Source organism: Nicotiana attenuata, chromosome 5, assembly GCF_001879085.1.
Source record: "Nicotiana attenuata strain UT chromosome 5, NIATTr2, whole genome shotgun sequence".
Classification (NCBI taxonomy): Eukaryota; Viridiplantae; Streptophyta; class Magnoliopsida; order Solanales; family Solanaceae; genus Nicotiana; species Nicotiana attenuata.
The window spans coordinates 51,601,701-51,613,414 of record NC_031993.1 but is presented as its reverse complement, the minus strand read 5'-3'; positions in this window follow the sequence as shown (position 1 = coordinate 51,613,414).

The following is an 11,714-nucleotide window of genomic DNA, read 5'->3' as shown; positions in this document are numbered from 1 at the left end:
TGAACTACTGTTCTGCTATCTGGTATTTCTTTCTATCGATGCCCATAGGCGTAGCCGCGATTCGCGTAGTGCAATGTTAACCTGCTCATATTTTCCTTCTAGGATCGCATTGATTCGTTCGCGGATCGCAGAGTAGACAAATTTGGACCAGAGCACATTTTTCCTTCATGTGATTGCATTGATTTGTCCGCGATAGCATAGCACAAATTTTGGTAGAGAGCAATTTTCCTTCTAATGCCGATTCCATTGATTTGTCCGCAGTAGAAGCCACAAATTATGGACAGCAGCATTTATCCTTCTATGCGAATTGCATGATTTGCCCGCGATCGCATAGAACATTTGGGCCAGTAGCTATTTCTTCTACGCAATTTCGCCACCACTTCTCCCGCGACTGCACTGAACAAACACCTAAGGCCCAGCAGAAAGTATTCAAATCGAGGGTTACAGCCATTTTCATCATATTTTGACTTCTAGAGCTCGGTTCTTTGGCGATTTTTTGTTGGTTTTTCGACGAAATTCGATTGGTGTAAGTGCTTCAAACTAGAATTAAATATTTCCACGATTTGATCTGTTTATTTTATCATCATTTAAATTGTGGTTTTGGGTTGGGGAAGAGTTGGTTTTGAAGAAAAATTTCAAAATGAAAATCATGATTTGAGGACCAAATGGTACGGAATTGGATAATTTTTTATGGTTGAACTCTTTTGGAATGGGTGATCGGATTTTGTACAATTTGACGGGTTCCGAGCGGGCCCGGGGGTCGACTTTTAGGTCGATTTTTATATTTTTGTAAAGATTGAAACTTTATTATTCGGAATAGTTTCTTATTCAATTTATGTGTGTTTTGGAGTTGTTATAGTTGGATTTGAGCTGTCCGGAGGTCTTTTCGCCCGAGAAGTCCATTTTCAGAGTACCGAGTTGTCGTCTTTGAGGTAAATATCTTGCCTAACCTTATGTGGGGAACTTCCCCTTAGGAATTGAGTCTTCTATGCTAATTGTAGTCTATGCATGCGAGGTGACGAGTGTTGCTCGAACTTATTTGTGGGAAATTTGCCTCTAGGGTTCTTAGGTCCTTATGTGGAAAGTATCCTGTTATGATTGGGTTTCTTAGTTGCTTACATCACCTCTATACGCTCCATATGACGTTGTTAGCTTTCCTCTAATTCTTACTTGTTACATTGACCCTTAATTGCCTTAATGAAGTGATTGCCTTTCTTATTGTTTTGATACTTCTTGATTGTGTAGTTCCTCTATGACTTCGTGCAAATAGTTACATGTCCAATTGTTGTGGGTTGCCGGTGGTTTGTTATCACGTGCTTATTATGTCTTGTTGTGGTAGTTGAGGTTTCATTGTGAAGTTAACTGTTGGTACAAGTTTGGTTATAGCTGATTCCCTTGCCGGGACATACTTAAATCTTACTATTGGTTTCCCTTGCGAACGTGTTTATTCTTGTTGTTGACTCCCTTGCCGGAATATTATTGTTTTCTTCTTATTCCCTTGGCGGGATTCTTTCGTGATTGTGTTGATTTGTATATTATATGGATTGGGTTGCACGCCGCAACAATATTATATGGATCGGGGTTGCACGCCGCAACAATACTAAATGGATCGGGTTTGCACGCCGCAACAATATTATATGGATCGGGTTGCACGCCGCAACAATATTAATATGGATCGGTTGCACGGCCGCGAACATCATTATATGACTTGGATCATGTTGCAACGCCGCAACAATATTATATGATTTGGATCGGGTTGCAACGTCGCAACATCACTATATGATTGGATCGGGTTGCACGTCGCAACAGTACTATATGATTGGGATCGATTTGCCGCCGTAACAAGAAAGAAAAAAGTGAATATTGATTCTTATGGTGAGAACGAGAGTAAAAGCACGAAGGGTGATGCCCGTGCACTTTCTGCTGCTGTGTTTATTTGTTGTTATCAATTCAAAAAAAAATTTTAAAAACTGTTTAATCATTTATTGTTGTGATCCTTTGTGTTAGAACCCACAATGTTTTTTAATACCTCACTGTATTTATATATATGTATATACGTTTCAATACTTCAAACTTCAATAATTGTTACATCTTAATTCAATTAGTTTCTCAATTATATCCCCTTAAACCGTCTGAGGTTGTATTTTTCTTAAAAAGGAATACTCTACTAAGTTTAAGTTATTAACTCCCATGTTAAAGGTAATAATTCTTCTGATGTTGTATTTAAATTGAAAGGGGTACTTTCTTACTCGAATGATTTCTAAAAACAACTTCATCTTTTCTCGGCCAATTTTTTCCAAATTTATTTAGAAATTGTAATTTAATTTGTATTATGTAATATAGGACTTCCTGAACATTTTAAGTGCATTTGTAAGGACATTTTGGTATTGTATATCATGTGGATCTGTTGTTAAGAGTGAGATGGAAAATATGTGGGCACAAGGTGCCATAATGTGCTGAAAGTTCGAAAGTTGAGATTATGATATGAGAAATCGAGGATTGAAAATGATCAGGATGGTGTATTAAAATGATGTGATTGATTGAGTTGACATTATTTTTCTTTTAATTGGATACATTCTTACTTGTCTTTGTCCTCTGTTATGTCAGTGTTGAATTGCTTTGGTTATCTGATTTAACGTGATTTCCGTTCGTTACTATCCGTGTTCTCCCTTTATTATTTATACTGTTTGTACTTGGAATTTTCTCTCCACGGTTGATATTATTCGTTATCTTTAATCTTGATATTTTATTATCATATCCTGTTAATTTTATTGAACCAGTTGGTGTCCTGACTGTTCCTCGTCATACCCCACCGAGGTTAGTCTTGATACTTACCGGGCACCGCCGTGGTGTGCTCATACTACACTTCTAATAATTTTGTGTACAGATCCAGGTGGATTGATAGTAGCTGTGCGGGTCGTCGCGGTGGAGACTCAAGGTAACATGCTACAACGTTCGCAGGTCTCGAGTCACCTTCATTTGTTATTTCCAATTGCTCTTTTGTTTCGGGACAGTGATGTATTTATTTGTGTAGTTACTCTTAGATAGGCTTGTGGAGCTTCTACCACCGGTTTTGGAATTTTGATTTATTCAGAGTTTGGTTAATTTAATGTTAGTAAGCATCAACGTTACTTCAGTTTATGTTAGGCTTACCTAGTTTAGAGACTAGGTGCCATCACGACTCCTTCGGAGGAATTTTTGGGTCGTGACAATCAGTAACCCGAGTACTTCAGAAAATAAGCTTTGACCAAAATTCTATTTTCCTGGTTAAACAGTGATATTATACAATGAAGGTATTATATTTATATACATATCCATTTTCCACATTAGTTTATACTATAATATATTTATATATATTATTATTAGAATGCATTAGATACATATTAATAGTAGCATAAGAGGCTTGGATATTGAGAAGATATACTCGTATCCTTTTAATGGAAAAATTGAGAGAAGTTAAATACGGATAGATACATTTTAGGACAGAGAAGAATTTCAAGAGAGATATATAACAGATATTAGAAATGTAGAATTTAAAATAAGTTGTGCCTTATGTAATTTTTTAAAAATAATTATAACATTTTTTTATAAGTTGTATTTTGTGTAAACTTCTTTATCTATCTCTAAAGTTGAGTGACTATGAGCCATAAACTCAAAATCTCGTCATAGTCTTAAGCTAACGATAGATGTGAGTTATGTTCACGTGTCTCCCATCCACTGTTTACCAGTTGACAAATATAGCCAACCGACACCATGCGCCTTACTGTCGGTTGCCTAAATGTCTGACAGCCCTCCAAAGGTTGAGAATTATTATCAATACCCAATATTCTATTTAACTCTACCCTAACTGTATTTTTTATTCCCAAATTCCCCAACATAGTACTATTACGCATTTGGGACTTTTGTCTTTCAAGCATTGACCAAAATTCTATGATCCAGTCTCATGGCAATGTGGCTGTCACAGAATGGTCTAAGACCACTTGGTACGTAATATTATGCAAAAGAGTAACGACTCAGCCGGCTTTTTTGAGTATTTAGTCCAATCCTCTATTTATTGCCTTCTTTATGTTAATATTGTGGTTACGTGACTGCTGGGGTATTTGGGTTTGGTTTCCTGGTGAGTGTCGGAATGAAATGGGACATATAGTCCTAAGTTGGAGCCTTAAGTTGAAAGAGTTGACCGTAGTTTGACTTTTGTGTAGACATGTCATGCCCAAATCCTCGGAGAGCGCGACCGGCGCAACCGAGAGAACCCGGTCGGCCAAGCCTAACCAGCCTTTCCTACCCGACTCATCCACTATCCGAAGAAGAATTGCAACCAATTATTAACACGGGGAGAGAGAGAGAGAGAGAGAGAGAGAGAGAGAGAGAGAGAGAGAAGAGAGAGAGAGAGAGAGAGAGTTGTTATATATAATGCATGAACGTTGCTAGTTAAATTTTTACTTAAATACAACATGCCATAGTTAAGTTTCCAAAAGTACATAACAGTTGACAATATATTTGGAGAAAGTTTCAAAATACACCGTGATCCTATGACCACCCTGGCACCCATACATGACCCACATAAAACGTTTACGGAGCCTCTAAAGATACAAAAGACCAAAATGACAATGCACAACAAGGCCCGGCTATACCTCATAATATGAAATTTGTACAAAAGAAGAACTACAAAACCCCTGGGAGAAATGGGGGCTCACCAAGACAATGACGAGAGGAAAGAGACACCACTATCTGCGATCGGCGCTATCAGCAATGGAATCACCTAACATCCATTCAAAGATGTAGCCCCCGGCAAAAGGGACGTTAGTACTGTCGATAGTACTAGTATGTAAGGCAAACACAATTCTTAATAGCATGAACGGGTGAACACATAGAAGGCAGTTATAATCAACAAGTACTTCACAGGATTCAAGGAAACACCAAATAAGGTTCACATAGTTCCGGTTAAGTCCTTTCCATTTCTTTAGGTAATATTCTTTAGTTCCAAGCGCCATAACCCATAATGCCGACCGTGATTTTTACACGGAGTCTGGTCTGGCCGGCGGATAAGCCATCCCAAGTGAGACAATCCAAATCCACAATGATAATTAGAAATCCACTTGTAAACGCCACCATGTGTACAGCATGGCGTCTGATCTCGGCCCGATCGGCTAAGCCATCTCACTATGGACATAAAATCTTTCAATTTTTCTTAGTTCACATTTCTTTCCATTTTTCCATTACACGGCACAACACACCTCTTTATTAATAAATGCTTGGCACTTGGATGCATTTTTATAATTCAAGTCTTTCGCTTTACTTATTTGCCCAATATCGTCATAACCATGTCAACAAGTGCTATCATATAAGGCGTGCAACACACAAGAAAAAAAGAAAACAAAAGGAAAGCTTGGAGAACATGATCACATTTTCAAATAGCATGATTTCAGGGCAATACTTAGAACAATATGGAACATAAAATCTTTTCACCCCAATACATAAAGGCAACCATTTAGTATTGATCAATTCAAACTCACGCCAATTATTCGGAACACCAAGAGTTCAATTCTAAGAAGAAGAGGGTTAGCCATACATACCTCAATGGAGCTTTTTCTTAAATTCTTACAATGATTCCAGAACTCTTAGCCACCTCGATCTATTTTATTGAGACAAATTAATCCAAAAATTAGAGAAGCAATAAAGATTCTAGCTCACTTGAGCAACTCTCACAGCACTAAGTGTGCATTATGAATTTTAAGGTCTTTTTTGTGAAAAATTCTATCATCCTACACCCCATTTGTTACATTCTTAGCTCACAATCTTCCCATAACCTTTTTTTGTCATACATGCATGCAAGACAATCAACCCTTATACCCATGAATCCATTTGTTAATTACTTATTTTAGTAGGGAATTTCGAAAATCAAAAAGTTAGAGCACAAGTTCTTAACCTCTTAGGATGAAGGCCTAGTAATTTACTTGATAATCTTCAAGGATTTGGGCAAGGATTGAGTAGGGGCTTGATGAGAATCACTTTCTCCCTCTAGACTCTTGCTCTCACTCTAAAATGTAGTAGAAATTAGCTCAAAGAGGGTCTATAATGGGGTGTTTTTTAACGGAATGGGGTCGGGTTTTAAAAGTTAGAAAATAGGAGCCCCGACTGAACTGCGGTCGCATATGCGACCTCATAACTGAATATGCGGCCCGCAAAGGGACTGCAAAAGTGGCCCTCAAGACCTGGATACTCTGCCGGGTATGCGACCAATATATGCGGTCCGCATACCTGTTCTGCGGTCGCATAATGCACCGCAAGAACTGCCCTATACAAAAAATCCAGGAGGATATGCGACGACTATGTGGCCCGCATATCGATTATGCGATCGCATAATTGGCCGCATAGTTGTCCTCAAATTGCCAACATACTGATCCACTCTGCGGCAGATATGTGGCCCGCATTGTTATTATGCGAATGCATAATGGGCCGCAGAAACGCGCTCTTCTGACAAATATTTTTTCCTTAACTTTTTAATGCCGGATCACCAAAAGGTCCTCGCCGCGAGGAAATTCTATGATTCCTAACGCATATTCTTAACTAAGGCACTACAAGATTTTGGGTTTTGGGTAAATATTTTATGGGGCCTTACAAGACGACTCCGGTATAGACTTTTGATGATTTCAATAGCTCCGTAGGTGATTTTGGACTTAGGAGCGTGACTAGATGTGGATTTGGAGGTCTGTAGCTCGGTTCGGCTTGAATTGGCTAACGTTAAGAAGTTGAAGGTTTGGAAGGTTGAAAAGTTTGACTAGGAGTTGACTTTATTGGTATCAGGGTCGGATTATTTCGGAAGTTGGAATAGGTCTGTCATGTCATTTATGACTTGTGTGCGAAATTTTAGGTCAATCGGTGTTGATTTTGGTGTGGTTCGGCGTTAGTTTTGGAATTCGGAAGTTCAGAGTTTCAATAGGCTTGAATTGAGTTGGTGATTCGTAGAATCAATGTGTTTGATGTGATTTTTACCTCGAGTAGGTCCGTTTGCTGTTTTTAGAACTTGTTGGTATATTTTGGATGGGCCCCGGAGGGCCCGGTGTGATTCGAATTGAATCCGGATCAATTTTGGACGTTAAGAATTCTGAAGCACTGCTGCTTCTGGTGGGGTTGCACATGTGATGGGTATGGCCGCAGGTGAACGCCGTAAGGTGCGGCTTAGGAGTGCAGATGCAGTAGTGGAAGTGGGGACGCTGGATCGCAGAAGCGGAAGGTCTCCCGCAGAAGCGAAGTTGCTTCTGCGATGGAAGGAAGCGCAGGAGCGGGCATTGGTCGCGGGTGCGATATTTTCTTACGCAGGCGTGCGGTACGCAGATGCGATCGTTTTCTCGCAAAAGCGGAGGATGCTAGGCTTAGTTAGAACCGCCCCGGATGGAAATTCCGCAAGTGTGGAGCTGCAGATGCAGCTGTGGGTTCGCAGAAAGCGAGATCCCTTGGCAGAAAAGGCCTAATTTAAGGGTTTGATCTCATTTTTATTTTCCGACCTAGCGAGCTCGGTTTGTTGCAATTTTCCGAGACATTTTTAAGGAATTAATGGGGTAAGAAATTATAACTCGATTTTGGCTTTATTACACGAATCTAATTGTTTTCATCATTTAATTATTATTTTGAGTTGGAAATTTGGAGAAAATTTTGGTGAAACTCCTTAGCCTAAAATTTTTGGAATTTGAAAGGCGATTTGAGGTCGGATTTGAGTAAATCAAAATATGATTGGACTCGTTATCGGCTAGGTTGTTCGAATTTTTATAATTTTGGTCGGGTTTCGAGACGCGAGTCCGTGTTGACTGTTTTATTTCTTTGCAAAGATCATAATTTTATTGTCCGAAATAGTTTCCTATAGTTTTAATTTTGGTATGAAGTTGTTTTGGCTAGATTGGAGCCATTCAGAGTTGGATAACGAGAAAAGGCTTACTAGTGGATTGAGTTAGCGTGTTTTGAGGTAAGTGTCTTACCTAACTTTGTCTAGGAATTACCCTTTGGATTGGTTTGGTTTCGTGATAATTGTGATATGTGAAAGCTGTGTACGCAAGGTGACGAGTGCGCACACCAGACTAAATGTGAAAAGTTACAAGTTTTTAGCTATGTAGACTCCTTTTATGCCTTAATTGAGTTACCTTAACATGTTATAATTCATCATCATTAGTCTATTTCATCACATGCTTTACTTATCTTATCTCTTCTTTGTTAATTGCCTTACATGTTTAGTTGAAGAATTGTTTCCTCTATTCTCTTATTTATTATTTAATTGTTGAGTTCCTTACTTGAAGTTGTTATTTTTGAAATATTCTTGTCGTTGAAATTGGTTATTGAGTAATAAAGGCCATGATTTACATTGAGGAAAAATCGCAAAGTTGTGAAATATTCGTTCTTGTTGAGTTACTCACTTCCGGTTGTTACTACTGATACTCTTGTGCATATTGTGGTTGAGCCATAGGCTATCTTGTTGTGAAAATACTGTTGTTATTGTTTTTCTTGGCAAGTTGTGATATTGGGCACTTGAGGTGCGATTTGGGTACATTGTGATATTGATACCCATGGTGGGTGATATAAAGTTTTGGGGTTGAAACGCATGCAGTGAGATAAGGTGGGGCTTGATATGCGCTGTGTTTCTAGTAGGGAATAACTTGAAGCCACGCAGTGTGATAAGTGGGCTAAAACGCAAAGATATTTCGGAAAAAATGATTTTCAAAACTAAATGCAAGGCTTCGTTGGTGATATAAGAAAATATTATAAAATAAAATTGTGATTTGAGACTACGAGGCAGTACCTCGGTAGTGCGCTCTTGTTGGATACTTTTCTCACTTCACCAACTTTTGTGTTCTGTTGCCTTATTCCGTGTCATAACATTCCGCGTTTTCTTCCGTGATGCATTATTTGTCTTGTTCAGTGTAGCCAATCTTAGTATACTTCTTACTTGTTTCATTTTCATTGTTATTATTACATTGTTAATTACTCGTTAATTTCTTATTTATTCCAGTAGGTCGTTAACCTGACCTCGTACAAAATCTATCGGAGGTTGAGGCTTGGCACTTACTGGGTACCGTTGTGGTGTACGCATGCTACTCTTTTGCACATCTTTTTGTGTAGATCCAGGTACCTCCTACCAGTCCAGGCACTAGCGAGAGCTCAAGTTTCGGAGACTTCAAGGTATACCTGCGCAGCAGTGGCAGATCTACATGCTGATTTTGGGTGGCTCAAGCACCCATTACTTTGACAAGATTTTAGATAAATATTGTGTGAGCACCCTAACTAAACTCGTTTTTCCTCTTCTTTTCGGATTTTATCAGTGAGCACCCACAACTTTTAAAATCCTGTATCCGTCAACTGCCTGACGCGTCCGTAGGCCTCGAAGTGCCCTCTACCTAGACCATTTTATTTCTTATCCTTTTTAATGACTTGTATTCGTCGGTTTTGAAAATTGTATAATACTAAGTTGCGGAGTTTTATATATATTTTGAGTTATGAGACTTTAATCATATTTTAGTTTATTTCTGCATGAATATTTGACTTACCTAATCTTAAATATTAAGTGTCATCACGATATCCACGAAAAAAAATTGGGGTTGTGAAAAAAAGTACTATGTATTCGAATTCATGGAGAACTGGATATTTTGGTTAAACGGACAAAAGGAGGCAGTTTCCACTAAGATAATACAACTATAAACCATTTTTAGAGGCTTTATGTGTTATATTCAGCCACAAAGATTTAACCTAATTTCTAGTGACATGCAACTTCCGTTCATACTATCATGACATTATACTTTCTAATAACAATTAAAGTACTCCTCCGGTCCACAATAAGTGATTATTTACGTTTTTATTTTGGTCCAAATAAGTGTCCATTTGCATAAGCAAGAAGAAAATTAATAAAATTTGCCCTTATTTATATTGTCACGACCCGAAATTTCCACCTTCGGGACCGTGAATGGCGCATAACATTTCATTTTCTAGGCAAGCCAACGTTAGAGGATCTTTAAGCCAATTTTAATCAATTCCAATAAGTACAATCAATTAACCCGAAGAAATAGAGTTCAAACATAGGGAAAAATGACCCGTAGCCCATCCGAAACACACCCGAGGCTCCCGGGACCCCGTCTAATCACACAAATAGGTCATATAACCTAACACGGACTCGCTCGAGGTTTCAAATCACATAAAACAACACCGAAACAACGAATCAAACCAAAAACCAAACTTATGAATTTCCAAATCTTCAAATATCAAATCTCATACCGAAACCTATCAATTCTACTCGGAATCACGCCAAATTTTGCAGACAAGTACAAAATGACATAACGGAGATGCTCCAACTCTCGGAATCGCATTCCGACCCCGATATCGCAAAAGTCAACTATGGGTCAAACATCTCTATTTTCCAAACTTCAACTTTTTCAACTTTCGCCGAAATGCCTCAATTTACCCTACGGACCTCCAAATCCGAATCCGGACGCGCGCCTAAGTCCAAAATCACCATACGAAGCTGTTGAGATCATCCACGACCCATTCCGGGGCCGTTTACCCAAAAGTCCAATTTCGGTCAAATTCTCACCGTTTAAACTTCCAAAGCTAGTTTCCTTCTTCTAATTTGACTCTGAATCATCCATTAACTGAATTCAACCATGCACGCAAGTCAATATACATAATGTGAAGCTGCTCGCAACCTCAAACTGTCGAGCCGGGCGCAATCGCTCAAAATGACCAATCGGGTCGTTACATCCTCCTCCACTTAAACATACGTTCGTCCTCGAACGTGCCTGGAGTCGTTCCAAAACCATCGGATCACTGCATGAGCTCACCGTACATACACCTGGGGGGGGGGGGGGTGATTCCCCGTAACCCAACCTAAGCAGAAGTGTCAATGTAACTTAACTAAAGATCTCACCTCCTCTTTAGCCCATCACCTTAGAACAGAACCCAAACCTCAACATCTGAGTTTCATTATTGGATCCGAATCCCACATCATTACACTATATAAACAAGGTGAATCGAGCCAAAATAAATTCCAATCCCGAATACAATCACATGCTGCTCCATACAACTCAATGCCCGAAGCAATAACCTCTGACCACCATAGCTCCTCCAATAACATCCTCGATGCCGGCAACACACCTCACATTAAATATAACCCTATTCCGGACCTCCACATCACTGTTCATGATAAAGAAACATGCGGGAACTCATAGCTGCCTTTGAAGTCAACAAGTCAAGAAACCCTCTCGCCCGCCAGGGCCATTATCCAAATCTTAGCAGAAACACCCACATACTTTCAAACACTCCTCACCCCCAACACCATAGTACCACTCTCAGGTATAAGAACCACATCTCGACCAATACAAGCAGCCCAACTGATGACTCATCATGGAAACACACAAATTCTCACACTACACAGCTCGTACACTGAACCAACAATAACTCAATTACGCAGCACAAATAAAGAAAAGCAAGGTATAAGAATTTTCTAACGAGAACCACATGTATAACAACAAAAGTAATAGTGCTCATCAAATCATCCCACAGAGGGAAACACAACATCAAATAATCACAAGGAAAAGGTATCCCACATAACATCCGCTACGGCGTGCAGCCCATTCCCAAATACTCATCAAACCAAGAATGCTCCGGTTCACTGATCATATACATACTGATATCAAGTACCACAGTGTGCACAAATAAATCTGTGGAAAAGATGA